Below are 21472 nucleotides of genomic sequence, written 5' to 3'. Positions count from 1 at the left end.
TTAATAAAACAAAATTACTTGTCAACAATCAGAATGCATTCCAAATCAAAACAGAAATAACATACATTGTCTGCCAGATTGTATTATTCATTAGGCTAGATGGTCTCTCAGTGACTCTATATACCTCTATAATAGATCTGACCACATTGTATTGTTGATATTCTTTTCCACATTTACATAGCACCTTTCTTGCTATAATAAGTGTTTTTGGAGGGGATGTACTATGACTTATTCATCTTTGTATCTAAAGAAATTCCTGGCACAAAGTAGGCTTTCAATAATTGTATGATAGATGACTAATCGACTGCCTAACTAAATTAACAAATTATCTCTGTCTTACTGTTTTGTGTTGTGCCTATAATCTTTTGTTTATATCAGTTATTCATTTTTTGGACTGGCATAAGATTTGATTTGAAATTCTCTTTTGAAGCTGTATATTAACTAAAAGCTATAAATATAAAAATAAATACTGTATTAGATATTTTTCATTTTAAATGAATGAGCAAATTTATTAATAGGTTTTTAAATTAATGAGTTTGCTAATAGATATTTTTCTGAGCACTTGCACACTCCCAGAATATTTTTTTATACAGAGAAAATGACCAACTATAAGCTTGAAAACCTGTCAGGAAAAAAATAGTAACCTAGAAGAAAAATATGTGAAGGTAAAAAGAGAATAAATCAATCACTGAGGCTTCCAGAAAGACAGAATTATCCAGTAATCCCTTTCTAGTATTTATCCATTTGTTCAACGGTATTGTCTTCCAGTGTTCTCTGAAGGATAATTAGGTAAATACTTAGCATTCTCAAAATAATGATAAAAAGGTATTCTGCCCCTCAGAAAAAATTAACAATTTAACAAGGGAAAGAATATTAAAGAAAAGAATAGACGTGCCAGATCTAAGGGGAGAATGAACATAAAAGAAACAAGTAACTTAATTAACTAAGATGTCAGAAGGTAAATCAGTGAAAAACATAATTGTACTTTAATCTATAAATAAGACAATGGCCCAAGATAATTTGTACTCTCTCCTCATGATCTCTGCTATCATTTACGCTGAAAATAGTGCCATACGAAATGTTGTTATTTGTATATGAAGATGGTGCTATGACTCATCAGTAACAAATCTACAGAATTGCTTTGTTTTAGGAGTAGGAAAGGGCTGGCAATAAATTCATTCACACTCTCAGCTGGTCCTCTTGTGAGCAATGGTGTACATTGGCAAGTTGAAGTTACAGCTGCAGTCAGTCAGTGAGCCTAAAACAAAACAAAACAAAAAACCCAGTGAGTGAAAAATCAATTAGATTGTAATTGGTGAATGGGGGAAAGTGAATCTCAGACCTGATATATCAACACCAATCTCTGACCAACTAAGCTAAGCTATCCATGTGATATCAAACAATGAATCTATATTTAATCCATTTTTTTAACATCAGATACTTTCATATTTTAATGAATTTGAGAAAACGTCCCCAGTTCCTGCTTAATGTACTGACTCCAGCGTGTGCATTACAAATAGAATGTGAGACATCACTCAATTCTATAACTATGAGAAAATATGCAAAAATGCGTGGTCAGTCTCAACTTTTCATGGAAAAACCCAATCCATGTAATATTTTGAGTGGTCTCTTCACATGGACCAGCCCAATGGCTGGCAGGTGACTTTGATATCTCCACAAATTAAGTAAGCCGAATAGGAATCATTAAGCTTTTTGACTCAATGCCTCTGGTGGAATGTCGTGAAAAGATTTTTTTTAATGTTTAATGCTTTTATGAAAGCATGATCTAGCATAGGGTTTGTAGTCAATCATGAAGAGGAACTATCATTGATGTTGAAGTTATGCTGTGTTAGGTACTATACCAGCTCCTCATGTTGGACTCAATTCTAACAGTAGAACTATGTGGAAGTATTATCTTTATTTTCCAGACAACAAATTAAATCTTGGAGTAAAAATTTGTCCAGGGTCAAAGATGACAAAGATTGAATTTAGTTACAAAGACTTACTCTGAAGTCCACAATCTTTTTTATTTAAAATAAAGATAACAAAAATATAACCAAACAGCTTGGCTAGAATTTATATAATTTGTATTATGTATGTTAATCAATGGGTATAAATACTTGACCTAAAAACTCAAGGGGCAGAACATGGATTTTTATATGACCATAGTTTTTGACCAAGAGCTTTATACCTTCAGAACATATTGTCAGAAATACTGTTTTCTCAGTTATTTTAGCCTTATCTTAAAGACTTTACTAAACTGGCAAAATTCATGGGTAGTTACAGCCTTCCAGTTACGCTAATGTTTTAAGAGATGGTTATAACCCAGAAAGTAAACATCTGTTGGGTTACAAATTAAAGTGTTTCTTTCATTAATTTATCTAAGAATTTTTAAACGCGATTCTCAGCATGGCTTATCATGAGCCCTATATTAAAGATAGTCCAATATCTATTAAGTTAAACTACATACTCCAAGACCAATCAAAGCACTTCTAATTTACCATTCTTTATGGGGATTCTCTGTTTAAACAAATTGGGAATGTTATTTTAAAAAGTGTGTGGCAACCAAGAAAGATTACAGCTGCATACATACATAGATACTTTCAATCACTAATATGCATGCATGTAAATGAATCACGGTGAAACAATCATTTCAAAAGATAACTGAAAGGTTGCCTTAAAGTATCTTCTTCCACATTCCCATGGCCTACTAAAAATTCTGTTTTATTGACCATGTTGTATTGTCAATGCTTTCTTGCCTAACCAGAGTATGAGCAAAGACTATATTTTTTTCTCAATGACGTCAGTGCATAACACAGTTCTGGCACTCACAGATTACTTATTGAAGAAATAATTGAATGAGGTAAAGTAAAATATCAAATTACATAATGGCATCATAGGTTACAATCCACGTTTGTATCCATGAGTGGATCTGATTTCTTCCTACATACTCTTGAATGCTTGAAAATGCATCTTTGGTTCATCCAGGCACAAATTTTATAGAAGAGAAGTTCTATTTAATCATGTATAGATGAAATAGAATTATTACTCAAAAGCAACAGGAGCCACCTATAGTGCCCATGACAGAAGCTGAAAGGAGTTGACTTTCCTTGAATTCTAAGCAATTGTTGCATGCTGGTCCCCGGACAATAATAAAAAGCTGGTAAAGTTTGTATTTGAGATGACCTTCCACCTCCATTTTTTGAACTTGCTTGACCTTTTGCCTCTGTTCCCAGGCATCCAAAGCCTCTGGGATATGTTCTGACTGTAAAAACTCTGATGTTGTGAAAAAAGCTGACGCTTTGCCTCCACTCAAACCAGGTAACTGGCTTGGATGTGAGTTAATTTCTCTACACTTAGTCCTCTCGGTGTAAGTTTAGAATAATAGTGATCTTCCTCTGAAAGGAATGGTGTAGGCCTATATGAAAGGTTGCAAGTCAGAATACTCAATAAACTGTGCAACTTTAAACAGATATTTGATGTCACTCAAAAGAGCCCTAAAATGAGGGAACTTCTAAGGCCCTCTCTCCCCTGATGTATTTATGACCCAAATAACTCCATTTTCTCCCTTCTATAAATTCCCATCTCTTGTTGCAATTGTTGGGACAGAAAATAATCTGACTGTTCCCTAAATTTATTCACCTTAAGAAAAAATGCCTGATAAGGCCAGGTGCATTGGCTCATGCCTGTAATCCCAGCAAAGGCGGGCTGATGGCCTGAGCTCAGGAGTTTGAGTCCAGCCTGGGCAATGTGGTGAAACCCTGACTCTACAAAAAACTACAAAAATTAGCAGGGCATGGTGTTGCACGCCCGTAGTCCCAGCTACTTGCTACTTGGAATGCTGAGGTGGGAGGATCGCTTGAGCCTGGGAGGCAGAGGTTGCAGTGAATGGAGATCAAGCCACTGTTCTCCAGCTCAGGCAACAGAGAGAGACCTCATCTCAAAAAAAAAAAAAAAAAGAGAAAGAAAGAAAAGAAAAGAAAATGCCTTATAAACATAAAACCACCTTAGTTGGGGACAAGTCCTTCTTTTGTCTAATCTGTTCATCTCTACCCTAAGAAACACAAGAGTCAGAAAGGTGGCATCCCAGAAACAAAAGCCTATTCATCTCAATGTTAAGGCTCTGATATATAAAGGATGGTAATTTAGCTTCCTGAAATTTGTTAGTCTGAAAGTATAATTAAGAGAAACCAAGACACTAAAATAGTTTTGCATCAAATATGTCAAATATGTAGAATGGTGGGACTTAACTACTAGATGACTTATGTTTCCATACTGATTGTTAAAATGATATTTGTGAAAGAAACCAAGCATAACCATTTTAACAATTCTAGGCATACTCTAAGAGGTAAAATTAAAATTAGGGAAAATGAGACCATTTATAATGGGCCATTATGACTCTGAATAACGATGATTATTGGTTCTGCTTAATAAAACTGTCATCTAACACAAAATAGATATTAAGCTAAATTACATTACATTATCATTCTATTATCCCACAGAATTAAATGCAAATCTTAAAAAATAGATCCACAAGGAAACAGACCCAATATTAACCTTTTCTACCTATTTCCAATTAGCTTTAATTAGTAAAAGAACCCATGTGAAGAAGTTAAAAAAAAGTATATGTTGCAAAATGCATACAATTTACTAGAGCAAATGACTAAATATTTATTACTTATGTATTTTTAAAACAAGGTAGCTTTGTTTTAGAACAGCAGGATTCCAAGACAGCATCAGAACTTCTCAAACTTCCTCCTAATATTTAACTTTTGCTCCTTCATTCCAAAGCTTTTCCTTCCTGGCAGTCTCTTCCTGTCCCATCTGCTGACCAAGTCATGTAGAAGAATCTTTGCTTTACCTTTCTATCATTGCCATTTCCAAATCTGGTTGCACTCAGACAGTGTTTCTTTCAAGGTACTTCTTTAGTTCTCAGAATAAAAATTTATAGTTTATGTGACTTCACATGTTGTGAAAATACAGATTTTTAGATCTCAGGCCTGATTAATCAGAAACTCTATGGTGGGACCTATGGATCTACACTTCAATGTTCTCCAGAGGTGATTTTTAATATCCCTGGTTTGAGAATTACTGTACTTGAACAACTGGCAATTATTAAAGGCAACATATTAATATTAAGGTATATTGTTGTGAAGTTTAACATTTACTTGGTTTATGTTTAATCTATTACTGAAAACATTTATTGAGAACATACTATTTGCCAGGCTGTTTACCGGGTAGTAGGGCTACCTAGATAATGAAACATCCTTTCTCTCATGCATCTTACAGTCTTATCAGAGGCATTTGCTCTTTTGAATCACTTACAGCATTATCTCTTCAGAACACTATAGAATACTGTGTTCCCTGCTCCCACTAGTGTAAGCCAAAAGGAGATTTCAATCAAATAAAATCATAAATAATTGAAATAAAACAATAATAGAGAGTATGTAGACTAGATGTAGATGAAGAGAAAAATAAGTGAATAGGTAGATCGAAGCATACAAAAATACAACAGAGAGAGAGAAAGAAAAGAAAAATATTAAAGGAAATTGAAAAGGCAAGGAAAAAAATATCAAGAAGCCCTGGCATATGTCTAATAAGAATTCCAGTAACAAATGTGGTGATTCCTCAAAGATCTAGAAGAAGAAATATCATTTGACCCAGCCATCCCATTACTGGGTATATACCCAAAGAATTATTAATCATGCTGCTATAAAGACACATGCACACATATGTTTATTGTGGCACTATTCACAATAGCAAAGACTTGGAACCAACACAAATGTCCATCAATGATAGACTGGATTAAGAAAATGTGGCACATATACACCATGGAATACTATGCAGCCTTAAAAAAGGATGAGTTCATGTCCTTTGTAGGGACATTGATGAAGCTGGAAACCATCCTTCTCAGCAAACTACTGCAAGGACAAAAAACCAAACACCGCATGTTGTCACTCATAGGTGGGAATTGAATAATGAGAACATTTGGACACAGGAAGGGGAACATCATACACCGGGGCCTGTCGTGGGGTTGGGGGAGTGGGAGTGGGGAGGGATAGCATTAGGAGACATACCTCATGTAAATAATGAGTTAATGAGTTAGTGGGTGCAGCACACCAACATGGCACATGAATACATATGTAACAAACCTGAACGTTGTGCACATGTACCCTAGAACTTAAAGTATAATAAAATAATAATAATAGTAATAGTATTGATAGGGAAGAGGAAATCTTTGAAATGATGGCTGAAACATTTATTGAAAACTGAGGAAAGCAATGAGTAATAATATTGAAAATTTAAATAGACAAAAAAAAATTATACCTAGTAGTCACTTTGTAGTGGAATGGCAGAACATGAAGGACAAAGAGAGAATTTTGAAATTAAACAGAGATAAAAGGTAATTTACAAAGGAACAATCAGGCTGACAGAAGTCCTCATCAGCACTAGGAAAGACCAAAAGAGAATGAAAGAGTAACTTCAATGTGCTGACAAGATAAATGTCAGTGAAAAGTTAAACATTTAAGAGAGAAGGTTGAATAAAGAAGTTTAAAGATACACAATGACACAGAATTTCCTACCTTCACTTGAAAAAAACACTAAAGGACATATTTCATTAAGAAATAAATAAATCCAGAAAGAAGGAATATGATTCAGGAAGAAACAGTGAGCAAATAAATCAGTAAAGAATATTTTTAAATCTAAGTAAGTTTTGGATATAAATGACATTTATACTACAAACACTATTTGTTATGGCTTAAGTAAAAACTACAGTTAAATTATAGATAACCTAAATGTTTATAAAAATAGATTGTCAACAGGCAATTTTATTTTTAACAAACTAATTTGGGGAGATATCAAGAGGCACTTGAATTAACACTAAATATGTAATCAAAATCAGTTTATTTTCCCTCTATTATTATCACGTTAATGGCAATTTAAACTTAGTTAACATGAAAATGGATCTTATTTCCCCTAGAAGAGGTTTACCAATTTCCCCTAAAAGGATGTTTTGTATTGTTTTAAGCAACAGTCAATTTCGTTGTCTAGTTTTAGCTTGTCAAACTTGTCAAACATTTAATTGTTGAATGATTAGCTCTTCACAAACAATGAAGGCCCCACCTTAAAAACTTTTTTGTTTTTCAGAGACATCCTAACCTTGTATGCCTCGTTTCTCAAGTTATAGATATTAGTAGTATTACAATGGTTTTAACAAAGAGAGGAGGCTATATGTGACAGAAAACGAGCAATCTCTTTGTTATGTAATTTAGGATTTGGATTGGTGTGCTGCAGATTAATAACTCTCATTTATATTGTAGCAATACTTAAAAAACATCATGCAGTCTTTTAATTTTTTCACTGTTTAGATTGGTGGGTTTTCCCCTGAAAACAAAACAAAACAAAAACAAAAACAACTTTTGAATAACACAGCATCTGGTAAAGTCGAAGTAAATTTGTTTTTTCTTCCTCTTCAAGAGAGAGTTGGCGTAGTTTGTAAGAATATTTTCAAGAAACAACAAGGAAATAAGTATGCACTTTCATATTTAATGAAAAATTGAAAGGTGAGTTCATAATAATATCAGTTCAACGTTTTATCAAAAGTGTTGGCATTAGTAATATCAATATATTGCCAACATCTGCAAAAGTGATCAAACACCTGGTCAGTTTATGCAATCAGGAAAAAAAAAAAGCTGTTTGATTCACTAAAAGAAAAAATGAAATCATTTAAGTGTAGATAATGCTTTTTGAATCTTTTGGGGATGTGTGAAAATAAACTGATGAATGGTTTAAAAACTGTCATGTTAAGTGTTACAGAAATATAAATCTTAGTCATTTTTAAAATTTTTTTTTCTTACTACATTTCCATGCAATTAAGAAAATGATCTTATTATTTCTTTTTTTTAAACTTTTATTTTAAGTTTAAGGGTACAAGTACAGGTTTGTTGCATAGGTAAACTTGTTTCATGAGGGATTGTTGTACAGCTTATTTCATCACCCAGGTATTAAGTCTAGTACCCATTAGTTATTTTTTCTGATCCTCAGCCTCCTCCCACCCTCCACCCTCTTAAAGGCCCCAGTGTGTGTTCCCCTCTATGTGTCCATGTGTTCTCAGCGTTTAGCTCCCACTTATAAGAGAGAACATGTGGCTTTCGGTTTTCTGTTCCTGAATTTGTTTGCTAAGGATAATGGCCTCCAGCTCCATCCATGTCCCTGCAAAGGACATGATCATGTTCTTTTCTATGCTGACCCACAATTAACCAGAGCATTCTTCCCTTGGATTCCCTAAGCTTGTGTGCCTGATAAGCTGCTCTCCAGTTATGCCACCATGATTTCCATTCCTGAGGGGAGGCTGTGACGAAGAGGCTGTGACGAAGAACCAGGAAAATAGGAGCACCCCTCCTACTCTTTTTTTTTTTTTTTTTTTTTTTTTTGAGACGGAGTCTCCGTCGCCCAGGCTGGAGTGCAGTGGACGGATCTCAGCTCCAACTCCCGGGTTTACGCCATTCTCCTGCCTCAGCCTTCGGAGTAGCTGGGAGTACAGGCGCCCGCCACCTCGCCCGGCTAGTTTTTTGTATTTTTTAGTAGGGACGGGGTTTCACCGTGCTAGCCAGGATGGTCTCGATCTCCTGACCTCGTGATCCGCCCATCTCGGCCTCCCAAAGTGCTGGGGTTACAGGCTTGAGCCACCGCGCCCGGCCACCCCTCCTACTCTTATACTGCAGTGGTTAAGGATCCTTTTATTTTTATACAATTTTAAAACTGGAAATACACAAAATGCGCCAACATAATTAAAGGTAAAACTACCATGAAATAGCACAAATATTCTGCACATGAAATGTTAAGAACTAAAACAAAAAAAATCTGCTTTTAATAGGACTACATAAAACTGAAGATAACCAGTCAATACAGAATTGGGCCTATGCACAATTATTCTTGTAGTAATCCAAACACATTAAGTACTCTAATATATCTAAAATAATCTATGACAAAGGAAATAATCTGAAGGAAAGAAAGAAAAGATAATTGTGGGAAATTCTTATGTGTTCTATTTTTATGTGGAGATAAGCTGAATGGAAAAAGACATTGTAAAATATTGAGAAAAGATTAGAAAATATGACATAATTAAGAAAAAGAAAATAGGTAAAAGGAGCCCATGGTGGTGAAAAGGTACTGCTCATTTTCTTTTTAAAAAATTTCCTCAAATTATTAAATCTAGGCATTCCCAACTTTTTTTTTGAGATGGTGTTTCACTCTTATTGCCCACGCTGGAGTGTAATGACATGATCTTAGTTCACCACAGCATCCGCGTCCAGGGTTCAAGCTATTCCCCTGCCTCCGCCTCCCAAAATGCTGGGATTACAGGCATGAGCCACCGCATCCAGCCGGCATTCCCAATTTTTAAAAATGAATGATTGGCACAAATCTTAGAAGGCCATTTTCTGTAGATTTGAAAGTAATACTATTTACAATGTTAATACCTTCTTGCTAAATCTTGCATGTCTGCAGGTTGTGTTGTAATAGAAACCTAAGATCATGGTCTGCCATATACATATTTTAAAAAGAAAATTTCAGACTGTATAATCAACTAGTTGATTATTAATATTTGCTTGTACAAAGTTAATAGTGTAACTTGTCAGAAAAGAAGGAAGCCTGAAAAGTATTTTAAATACATTAATAAGAAGGGTTCTACATGAATTAATTTTTGTTTTACCATCTACAGAGTTCCTGCTGCATTCTAGGCACTTCATATTTACTGCAACATTCATTCTGACACTGACAGAACAAGAGAAAAGAAGTTAAATTTTAAGTACCATGGATTTAAGTTAAATACAAGGAGGATATTTTATAGGATCAATTGTTAATCTGTATTTAACAAGATATTCATTTATTTTGGGTGACTTAAGGATGGTCCATTCTGGAAATAGGATTACCAACATGTGGACCTATTTAGGTCAATTTCAACCTTGTGATTTTGAATCTGACAGGTTCTCAGCTGCTTTTATTAAATAACGGATTTTCTTAATAATTATAGTACTCAAACTCAGCAAAAAGTTATCACTTTTTATAGCCCAGTTTTTTAGTCACACAGTATTGTGTCTTGTCAAATTGAAATCATATACTACACTCTTTATTTATTAAGATGGTCTTTTCTTTGTACTAATTTTGGAGTAAATAGTTTACTTATCTAAACATCTGATTTCTGATTTAATAGATTTTTGAAGCATCTATTTTCTTTATAATACATAAAAATTGTCAGTTGAGGACAAGGAAGGAATAACCTGGACTACGGCAAATAATTGTGTAGGTTGCTTACTGTGTAACTCCAGAGGAGCTGGAGACTTTGCTCCTGGAGACTTTGCACATGGTAGACTTTGCAGATTTAGGGATTACTACAACAATTTTCTGGCAGATAGCAGTGGAACACCTTGTTCTATTAAAATTAGTTTATTATGACAAATTGCCTACAGATGGACATAAAGTGTCTTAAGGAAGGCACCTGCTTTGAACTGAATTATGTCCCCCAAAAATCATATGTTGAAACCTAATCTCCAATGTGATGGTATTTGGGGATGGGGCCTTTGGGAGATAACTAGGTTTAGATGAGGTCGTGACTGTGGGGACTTCCTGATTAGTACCCGGAAAGGAGAAGACACCAGAGAGCTGGCCCTCTCTCTCTCTCTTACCCCACAGGCACACAAAGAGTTCATGTGCATATGCAGTGAGATAACAACCATCTGTGAGAAAACAGAAGAGGCTTCAGAATGAAATCTACTTTGCTGGTACTGTAGTCTTGGACATTATCCTCTAGAACTGTGAGATAATGAAATTTATCTTATTTAAGCCACCCAGTCTAAGGTATTTTGTTATGGCACCCTGAACTAAGACAAATTTTGGTACCAAGAAATGGGAGTGCTACTGTAACTAATACCTAAACATGGGGAAATGGCTTTGGAATTGGGTAGTGAGTAGAGGCTGGAAGAATTTTCAGGTGCATCCTAAACATATAAACAGCAAAGGTGATTCTGGTGAGGGCGTAGATGGAATTGAGGAATATGTTATTGGAAACTGGAAGAAAGGTGATCCTTGTTACAAAATGGCAAAGAACTTAGCTGAACTGTATTCTAGTGTTTTGGGGAGGGTAGAACTTGTGAGTGATGAAATTAAATGTTTGACATTTCTAAGCAATCTGACTAAGGAGCAGCTGGTTTGGTCCTGACTTTTTCTGTTGAAATGAAAAAAAAAAAAAAAAAAAGATAAGTTGAAGAAGAAATTGTTCAGCAAAAAGGAACCAGAACTTGAAGATTTGGGAAATTCTCAGCTTATCCATATTATTAAAAAATGAAAAAATCTTGTTCTGAAGAGAACACTAAGAGTGTGACTGGACAACCATTTGATAATAATTTATGAGATTATGTGAGCAGAAATTCTGCCAGTTTGAACTGAAGGGGATGAAGATGGGACAAAAAGAATGAAGGCTTCGAGACTTCTTGGGTTAGACATGATGGGCTGGTTTGCTTATTTGACTGAGAACCTGCACTATTTTTCAAGGAGAGGAAAAAATGGTCCCTAAGGCAATTCAGAGATAGCCAGAGCCACAGCCTCAGTTTCTACAGGTTGGACAGTCTCCACTCAGCTCTTTGGAGGCAGAACCACTCAGAGGACTCAAGCCTGGCAGAGCTAGGGGGTGGGGCCGGTAACCCCACAGGGTGGAAAGGGTGAGGCTATCCTGCAAATCCATGTCGGTGATGGTTTGGGTGGAATGCTCTGTACTGAACTGTCCTCACATCCCCTGCTCAGATTCTGTGTTGAAGCCCTTTCCTCCAGTGTTATGGTATTTGGAGATGGGGCCTCTGTAAGATAACTGGGTTTAGATGAGATCACGAGAGCGAGGCCCTCAGCATTAGTGCCTTTATAAGAAACCTCAGAAAGTTCGCAAGTTCTCTCTTTCTCTCTCTTTCTTTCTTTTTCTTTCTCTCTCTCTCTCCGTGTGTGTGCGTGTGTGTGTGTCTGTGTGTATGTGTGCGTGATGTGGAAACACAGCACAAAGGCAGCCTCTGCAAGCCAGGAAGAGGGCTTGCCAGAACCCAATCAAACTGGCACCCTGATCCCAAACTTCCACCCTCCAAAACTGTGAGAAAATAAATTTCTGTTGTTTATGCTACCTAGTCTATGATATTTTGTGCTGAGCTGACTAACACAGCTCCTTTCCAGAGTATATAAAGATGACACATGAATGAGAGCTCACCAGCTCTGGTAGGTATGATTTTTCAGTGTTCAGCATGTAGGAAACACTGGGCAAAGGCTCATATGTTCAATGAAGAAAATATGCATGACAAGTGATTTAACAATAATGTAATAATTCATTGGATTACTCTAAGAAATATGAGTTTTTTTATGGCAAACTCTCCACAACACACTTGATAATAGATTGAGAGGGAAATGGCTGTGTAAATCATTAAGCTGAAAAAATAAGTTACATTTGCTGTCACAGATCAGTGGTCAAAGAGAGACAAAATGTTGAGGGTGGGGTGGGGTGAACAGGACACTGAGGATCAAAAGCACTTGGAATCAGCTTCAAACTGAAGGTAATAACTGGAATCTTACACATGGGTTTCTCCAGAAAAACAAAATGAGAGAAGTTAGATCAAGCAGAGGAAGTTGTATGAACAATCACTAAACTTCCTGACTTATTCTCCAAGTTTCTTATTCCTAAACTACAAATATCTTGATGGCATTCTGAGAACACGCTGTGCCTCCCTCTATCTTAGCATTCACTACTTTATATTAAAATGTATTTTGATGCTTTCCTTTCCCATAGAGTCTCCAAGTCATAAAGAATATCCCCAGCACCTACCACGAGCCGGGTACCGTGTTGTTTGTCAAATTAGACTGAGCTCTGATATTGCCTTCTTCACCTCTATAATCTCTTCTACCTTCCCTTAACACATTCGCCTATGTTTTGTAAGCCCTCGCCACATTGTATTCAATTGTTTGTTAATGTTTTTGTCTTCCTAATTAGACTGTGAAATTCTTGAAGGCGGAGATTAGGTCCTGTTCATCTTTGCACCATCAGTGTCTTGCCTAGCATATAGTAGGGTTCCCTTAGGGTTCCTTTTTTTTTTTTTTTTTTTCAATGAAATGAACTAACATTAAGTATTTCAAAATTACTGGAAATGAGTGTGCTTTAGGTAAGGGTGAGAGGAAGGAAGATGGATAAGGTATAAGGCTGGGAAAATATGGGGAAAATCCATCTTTGAGGTTAATTGATTAAAAAGGAGGAGCTTTGAGTGACTTCAGTGCTTGGCGTGATGGTGATATTCACCAAGGTAAGTTATACTAGAATAATAAGTTAGGGAGATAATAGTAAGTTGAGACATTTGTAAAATATGCAGGCATCTAGTAGAGTTGGATAAATAGGCCTGGAATTTGAGAAATTTGGAACAAAGATAGTGATTTGGACATCATGAGAGGCAGTACACAGTAGTAATAATACTAATAACTAGGCTGGACGTGGTGGCTCACGCCTGTAATACCAGCACTTTGAGACGCCAAGGCAGGCCGATTGCCTGAGCTCAGGAGTTCAAGACAAGCCTAGGCAACATTGCAAAACCCCTTCTCTACAAAAAATACAAAAAATTAGCCGGGCATGGTGGCACGTGCCTGTGGTCCCAGCTACTTGGGAGGCTGAGGTGGAAGGATTGCTTGAGCCTGGGAAGTTGAGGCTTCAGTGAGCTCAGATCATGCCACTGCACTCTAGCCTGGGTGACAGAGGGAGATCCTGTCTCAAAAAAGAAAAGAAAAGAAAATAATAATAATAATAATAATAACTAGCTATTAGAGCACTTTCTAAGTGCTGGGTACTAATTGCTTAGCACATGCTAGTACCCTTAATACTCACTTAAACAAACTTTTGGAGATGCATAATTGTCCCCATTTTACAAACTAGAAACCAAGTCACAGACCTGCTGAATAGTTTACCTTAGGTCATGCAGATCCCAAACCAAGCAGGATTCCCATCCAGACAGTGACTCTGCTTCTAAAATTCGTACTCAGTATACACCCAGCATAGGGACTGGGACTGTCAGTCTTTCCTTTGCTTTGTGACTTGATTATGTTACCCGCCACTTCTGTAAGGAAAATAATATTGTCTGTCTCAAAACAGTGCTTGGTATATGGTAGCACTCAATCAACCTTAAATCATTATTTCCATTAGCCTATCTATGAATGTTGAAATCATGGAGAAAAAGGAGATTGGGTGAATATGGGGAATAAGAGAACCAGAGGGTCTTTGATCCTTTAAGCAGTGCTCGACTAGAAAGAAATCTAGTATGGAGGCTGGTTGATCATCCCAAGAGGAAAGTGAGGCTTCCAGACGTGGGGCCTGGAATCTGAGATGCCCGGGCGCAGAGGGCTGAGTAGCAGCCATCCACAGCAAGCACTGCAGTGCTAGAATGATAAACTGAGAAGAAATATGCCGAATCAAAAGCCTGGTGGGCCATCCAAGTCTAAGGTTCATCTAAAGGGACTGCGCAAAGAAACATTAAAAAAAAAAAAAATCAGCATAGACAGTAGGAGACAAAGCTTGAGGTTTCTTAAGCAGGTGGTAGGGACTTCATAGGATGCCATGACATTGAGAGTTGTCCAAAAGACAGCTCTTAAAAACAGTGGTCTTGCACAAGCTGAGTTTGAAGAATGATCAAAGTGGTAGTAGGGAATAAGGATGAGGCAGCATCCTAGAAGCCCAGGTAGGAAAAAAATGTGAAGGATGTAGGGAGACGGGAGATTTGGTAAGATTCCATTTCTTTCCAGCACCCACAACTTAGTTAATCCATACAACAGTTTAATGAGGTGGGCAGTCCATTTATTGCCATTTTTATAGTTTAGGCTACAAAGACAATAATAACTCACTTTGGGTTATGCATCTGGCGAGTGTCAGAGCTGGGATTTTAACCCAGGCTGCCTGGCTCCCATGCCCAAGTCTTCTGCACTGGACCAGGCATCCCAGATTCTGCCCAGGCCCCAGGTCTGGAAGCCTCAATTTTCCCCTTGAGATGATCACACAGTCTCCATACTAGATTTCCTTCTAGCCAACCACTGCCAGGCTGCCTGGCTTCTACGTCCATGCTTGCAACCATCTATTGCATAGTTCTTATTCCTGGCTGATTTCCTCTTTGTCGTGGCTCACTTTACTCCATCCTTTGTATGTTTCTAAAGAGAGAGAACTTGTTTATAGCATTTTCCATTTACCTACTACACACTCAGCAAGCCTGGGCGGTGGTTGGGGAGTGGTACACGGTTAGATTTTAAGGAATTGCCCTCTCAAATATTTAAGTATAGTCTGAGTCCTCTCCATTCCCAAAAGGCTTCAGATTTTTTTAGACAGATTTTAGGAAAAAAAACCTAAATATTTTCTTGTTTCACTTCAGGAACCTATGAAGGAAAAAAATCAGTTAATATTTCAAAATGAATTAATGGATTGCTGAGTCAGCAATGTGTTATTAAAAACATTCAATTGTTTTCTAAAACAAGAAGGATTAGTTAATATTCATTGACTGCTTGGTGAGATGTAAAATGTAAAAAGTGGTTCGAAATACGTGTTATATCTGTGTTTAAAGAGAGAGCAAGACAAAATACTAAGAACGTTAAAAAGTTAGAAAAGTCTACTTCAATTGGATCCGCTCCCTCAGTAAGTGCAGTGTAATGGTCTTTAAAGCATAGTTCGAGGATTCAAAATCCATAATGACCTTGAAGGTCTTACCAGGGTTCCAGATAATCAATACTGTTAATAATCACATAATGTGTATTAAGGACCAATACATTCTAAAATTTAAAATAGCCTGATTTGGAATCATGTTGGTACTAATTAAAATTCCAATTTTAACCAATAAAAACATAATTGATATAAATGTTGGTTAAATGAATAGATAACTGCATGAATAGAATAAAAAATCCAAGCATATATTGTGATGGTTTGCTTTCTGGTCCTGTAACATATTCTTTTTGAATATTCTAATCTCAGATAATTACATACAGATTTTGAAAGTCAAGTTTTCTATTAAGATCAGTTCTTTCTTCTATGTACATTATCTATTAGGTATTAAATTCCATTGCACAGCGACAGTGAGAAGATTAATTTGGGTGGATTTGATTGTTGGGGTAAATATAGTATATGAAAATTAATCTTAAACTAAATTAAAAATTCAAGTTTCCCCAGCCTACACTTACTCTGTAGCTCAAAAGTTTTTAACTTTGGGTGTACTTCAAATTGTCTGGGGGAACGTTTAAAAATACCGTTTAGTGAATCCCACCCAGGGCAATTAAATCAGAATCTCTGTAGGTGGAGCATTAGTGTTTCTCAAAATCCTCCCAGTGATTCCAGTGTGCATCCAGGGCTGAGAACCAACATTCTAGTCTTTTTATTAGCTTTATTAGCATTGATCTTAAGATCCCCTACTCTGGGATGTCAGAATTTCAGGGATAAAGAGATGTCAGTAAAAGCTACCTTAGTCATTTGTTCATTCACCCTGACAACATATATATTGAGATGATAGAATAAAGTGCTATATGAAGATCTCGGGAACACCAACCAATAACACAAAGTCCTAGTTCTCCAGTGACTAAGAGTCTAGTATAAGGGGGAAAAGACAGGTGAAATGCTATCTTAAAAGATATACAAGAAAAATATAAGACCAATCTGATATCCCACCATCACCTCAAAAGCAACACATCCAAAAGCTTCTGTCTTCTCTGCACACTTTTTCCTAGTCCTTGGATATTAGGACCACAATCCTAGAAAACCAGGCTTGGATATTAGCCTGGCTCTGACTCCTTCCCACATGTCTTGAGTTGACAAATTGTGTGGGTTTTCCCTCAACAGTATTCCTTACGTCCTCATCCTCCTCTGGATTCTCACTTTGTGCCTATAGTCTCTTACTTAATGTTGGTCTAGAATATAAATACAGTGATATAACTTGACTCTCTATACATACTTCCTTCTTGCAAAACATAACTCTGGTCATGTCCAAAAGCCTCCAGTGACTTTTTTATTTATAAGAATTTTAAATTACTGATTTTTCAAATTCTAATAACCTACATTATTTGTCCAAACCATGTAAGTATTTATTCTTGTAGTTTATATGAATATTATTAAGAAGCAATGAAAAAAAGCTAACTAAATATTTCACAGGAACAGAAAACCAAACACTGCATGTTCTCACTTACAAGTGGGAGTTGAACAAGGAGAACACATGAACACAGGGAGGGGAACATCACACACAGGGGCCTGTTGGAGGGTGAGGGGCTAGGGGAGGGATAGCATTAGGAGAAATACCTAACGTAGATGATGGGTTGGAGGGTACAGCAAACCACCATGGCGTGTGTGTACCTATGTAACAAACCTGCACCTTCTGCACAGGTATCCCAGAACTTAAAGTATAATAAAAAATAAAAATAAATAAATACTTCATGCATGTCAAATGCAAACGTTTACGAATACATTACAAGGAGGAATGCAAAAAGCAAAAATGTAAATTTATAGTACATAGTATGGGAATATTAAATGTCATTCCAGTATAAATTATTCATAGATTCAATTAAAGTATTATTAAAATAGCAAACCAAATACTAGATTAAGTGGAAAAAACAAGATAATTGAAAGCAAAATAATGTTCTTTGGTTTTATAGATTTGTGATGTAAAGAAGCAAAGCTTCATTTGATCCAAATTTTGTTGTAATTTTTCTAACTGCTCCAAAAATTCTTTTCACATCTACACTGCTCAGAGAAATGATGTAGAGCACACTGTAAACTATTTCTGCATGTTTTCTTTTGATTCCTTCGTCTTCAGATAATCCTACTTTTTTCATAAATGCAAGATCTTTGTTACTACCTTTTTTCTTTTCAAGAAGTGCAATATTTTAAATTCAGTTAGACCTATAATTTTTATTTCTATTTTTTTAAACATTTCCAGTTTGTACTTAACATCTTTTGTTATGTATACTTAGAGATACCTATGCAGAGTTACCGCTTTCCCTACCAACACTGCCTTACACATGTGCCATCAGAGTAGGATTATTCCTGCAAAACAAGTTTGCAGCACCACAGTATGTTTGCTTATTATGTGTGGACCATTTGTCTGCTTGTCTTTTTTGTATAAATTGAACAATTAAATCATTGATTTTACTTGTATGTTGTAATAAATGTCAGAATAATAAAACAATATACTAACAAAATTACCAGTACTTTGGTACTTCAAATTAATATGACATGATTGAATGCTGAAATACTGAAAGCCTGTCTTGAAATCACTAGATTGCATTATTAATATCACAGTACTTCTTAAAATAATGGTATTTTTACTAGGTGGACTTTTCTAAGTGAGGCACTGTAGGTACAGAGGTCCAAATTTACATAAACTTCTGAAATATTCTGTAATTTAATTATTGTGACTCTATTGTAAAGTAATAAAATTGCTAAAGTTATATAGTTGCCCATCAGAAGAAGCAATTCCTGTTATTTAGTTAGTGTTTTTGCATTAGGCTGCAATGTCGAAGGTCACTGGAAAGTTTGCTAATATTTTTTAAATTGTGTTTTTATTCTTTGCATTGTTTATGAGATTTAAAAAAATCATGTAGCATAATGTACTGTATTTGGAGAAAATTCTTTACTACATTACTTTTCATTTGTAACATTTACATTTCACATATATGACAGCAAATTATACATATATGCAAAGGGAATTTTATTTCAAGGAGCCCAGTTTTAATAACTTACTATCACACCATTGGTGGCAAAAAATTAAAAAAAATAAATTTGCATTTTACAATTTGATTTTTAGGATTTTAAAATTTATTTATATTTCTAATTTCATATATTTTCTGACATTTCTCTGTCAGAACACACACTGACATATTCAAACATATGTTTACATACATGTTCTGACTTTTGCCTGAAAGTTTTGTTCTACCCAGAATAACCCCATTCATCCTTTCCATCCTTCTAAACCTTATCCATTCTTCAAAACACTGTATAAATCCTGCCTGAGCTTCTCTGGCCACAGTAGCATTAAATCCTCTCTCCTTCCTCTGGGTATCTTTGGTCTTTAATATTTGTATCATTAATTTATTAAATATGTTAATTCTCTTAATAGCTATTAGAGTTATGTTGCTTAATATTTTTTATTTAACTTTTATATGCAATCATCTAAACTGTAAACTTTTTGAGAACAGAGTGCTAAGTTCATCTTTATCAATTTGCTCTCTAATTGCCTTCTGTAAAAACTAGTAAATACAACAGAAACAAGCAACAAAATCCACACTGCGCATATCTTACATTTTATATGGGAAAGCGATAAGATTTAAAGTAAATATATTTATTACGATAATGTTGAGTATGGATGTTAATTCTCCCATGTGACATGCATATGGATGTATATGTATGCTTGTATTTATAAAGAAACTTTATGATAACTTAATTCTGATTAGCCTCTTACAGCTTTTCAAAATTCATTCTACTGTGTCTTCTCATGACTGATAACTTGGAAAGGTGAGTGACTACCATTATAGTCCTTGTTTATTTAGGAGGAAACTGGTGTTCAGAGAATTATATTTTGATAATAAAGATTTGATCATTATTAATTGGTTAAGAAGGCGCCATAATTAGAGTCTAGGAGTCTTCTAATCCGGTTTCTCTCAAAATACCTGCAGTGAAAGACCAGCTTCCCACCCACCCCCAATATGCTGCCAACCATTATTTTTTTGTAATATAATTGAATTACTAGAAAAATAAAAAATAAGTTAAACAAAACACAAGTCCAAATATTTTGTTACTAGATTAAACCTCTATTTAATTACTTTAACAAATAGCTCTAAGAGTTCCTAAATTGTTAATCTCAATGTGCTTATTGTTTTGGATGGATAACAAATAGCACATGGAACAGCTCCAGTCTCTGGATCACACTTTGAGTATTATTTGTGTCAATCATGACATATCCCTTCTAAAAGAATCATCCTTATCCAGAACATCTGCCATCTAAATTGCTATGTTTACTCACACAGGATCTAACCCTAACGCTAACCCAACCCAAACACTAACTCTTTAAATTTACAGCTGAATGGAGTGGGGCCAAAAAATAGATTGGCCAGCAATTTATGAACTGTGTGGTCAGGCTGCAAAAGATGAGCTGGGTTCATCAATATTTTTGTCTCTGGACTTAGATATAATATGTGAAGAAAAAAAAATTTGTATGAAATTCCAAGGTTTGGACATAGTTAAAATGGGAATGAGCAGAAGCTTTGAGTAATCCATGAAAGCTGGATTGGGGCAGGGCAGAAAGAGGAATATGTGCAATGCAGCTGAGTCATATTAATAGTAGATCACTTAAGATTAAAGAACTGCTGGGCCAGGCTCACTGGCTCACGCCTGTAATCCCAGCACTTTGGGAGGCCAAGGCGGGTAGGTCACGAGGTCAGGAGTTCGAGACCAACCTGGCCAACATGGTGAAACCCCATCTCTACTAAAAATACAAAGATTAACTGGGCCTGGAGGCCCATGCCTGTAATCCCAGCTACTCGGAGGGCTGAGGCAGGAGAATCACTTGAATCCCGGAGGCGGAGTTTGCAGTGAGCTGAGATCATGCCATTGCACTCCAGCCTGGGCAACAGGGAGAGACTCCATCTAAAATGACAACAACAAAAAGATTAAAGAACTGTGCTAAGGCTGAAATACATAAAGTTGCTAGAATTCTAGAATTAGCCCCAGTACCCTTTAGCCCAAGACATGAAACATCATTTTCTTTGAATGTCCTAAGATACAGATCCCACACTTCTTACAACGTACATCTATATCCTAGGTGGCACAAATATGTCTCTGAATTATTCAAGAAGCTTAACTTAACCAGGACATTAGTCCCAGGCTTTTCCTGTTATACCAAACAAGCTTATTTCAGAACCAATAGAAGCCGTATTTGAAAGACAAGTTATTGGCATCCACATCTCTGCAATGAGATTGTAAACCAAACTGTGTTGATCTGGTGGAACTATCTGTTTACTACTAGAATCTATCCCCTACATACCTACTTTTCTATTTCTTTGTTTCTAACTTAGTCACAAAAAATAATAATTACAACATTTTTCATAGTTAATTATAGTCTGATTTTGCTCAAGTAGGAAATATCTTGAAATTTATACCAAATTATCTCAATAATGGATGAGCTCCCACAATTCATCTGCCCTCTGTATGTTCTCTGATTTGCAGAGCTTTTTAGAACCAAACCCCACTCTTTAATGGGCCAGACATGTGCTTTTAGTTGTACTAACCCAGACACATATCATATATTAATGGCTTCTGGAATCACACCAGAAATCAAAGGTGTAGGTATGAGATTGAGTGCACAGTGATTTTCAAAACATGTTTTATTGCCTTGATGCTTTTTATTTAAAAGGAAAATGTTCAGATAGATTTTAACTCCTT

General features: G+C 35.9%; 1 long non-coding RNA gene across 1 annotated transcript in view; it reads left to right on the top strand.

The window, feature by feature from the left end:
• LOC112636258 overlaps nucleotides 1-10843 on the top strand; it is a 62662-nt gene extending 51819 nt beyond the window's left edge. Inside the window, exons 4-5 of the long non-coding RNA XR_003122154.1 lie at nucleotides 3237-3321; nucleotides 9244-10843. This is a non-coding gene — a long non-coding RNA (uncharacterized LOC112636258). The remainder of the gene's footprint in view (nucleotides 1-3236; nucleotides 3322-9243) is intronic.
• Nucleotides 10844-21472: the final 10629 nt, after the last annotated feature.

Source organism: Theropithecus gelada, chromosome 1 (genome assembly GCF_003255815.1).
Source record: "Theropithecus gelada isolate Dixy chromosome 1, Tgel_1.0, whole genome shotgun sequence".
NCBI lineage: Eukaryota > Metazoa > Chordata > Mammalia > Primates > Cercopithecidae > Theropithecus > Theropithecus gelada.
This window is presented reverse-complemented; position numbering and strand designations above follow the sequence as displayed.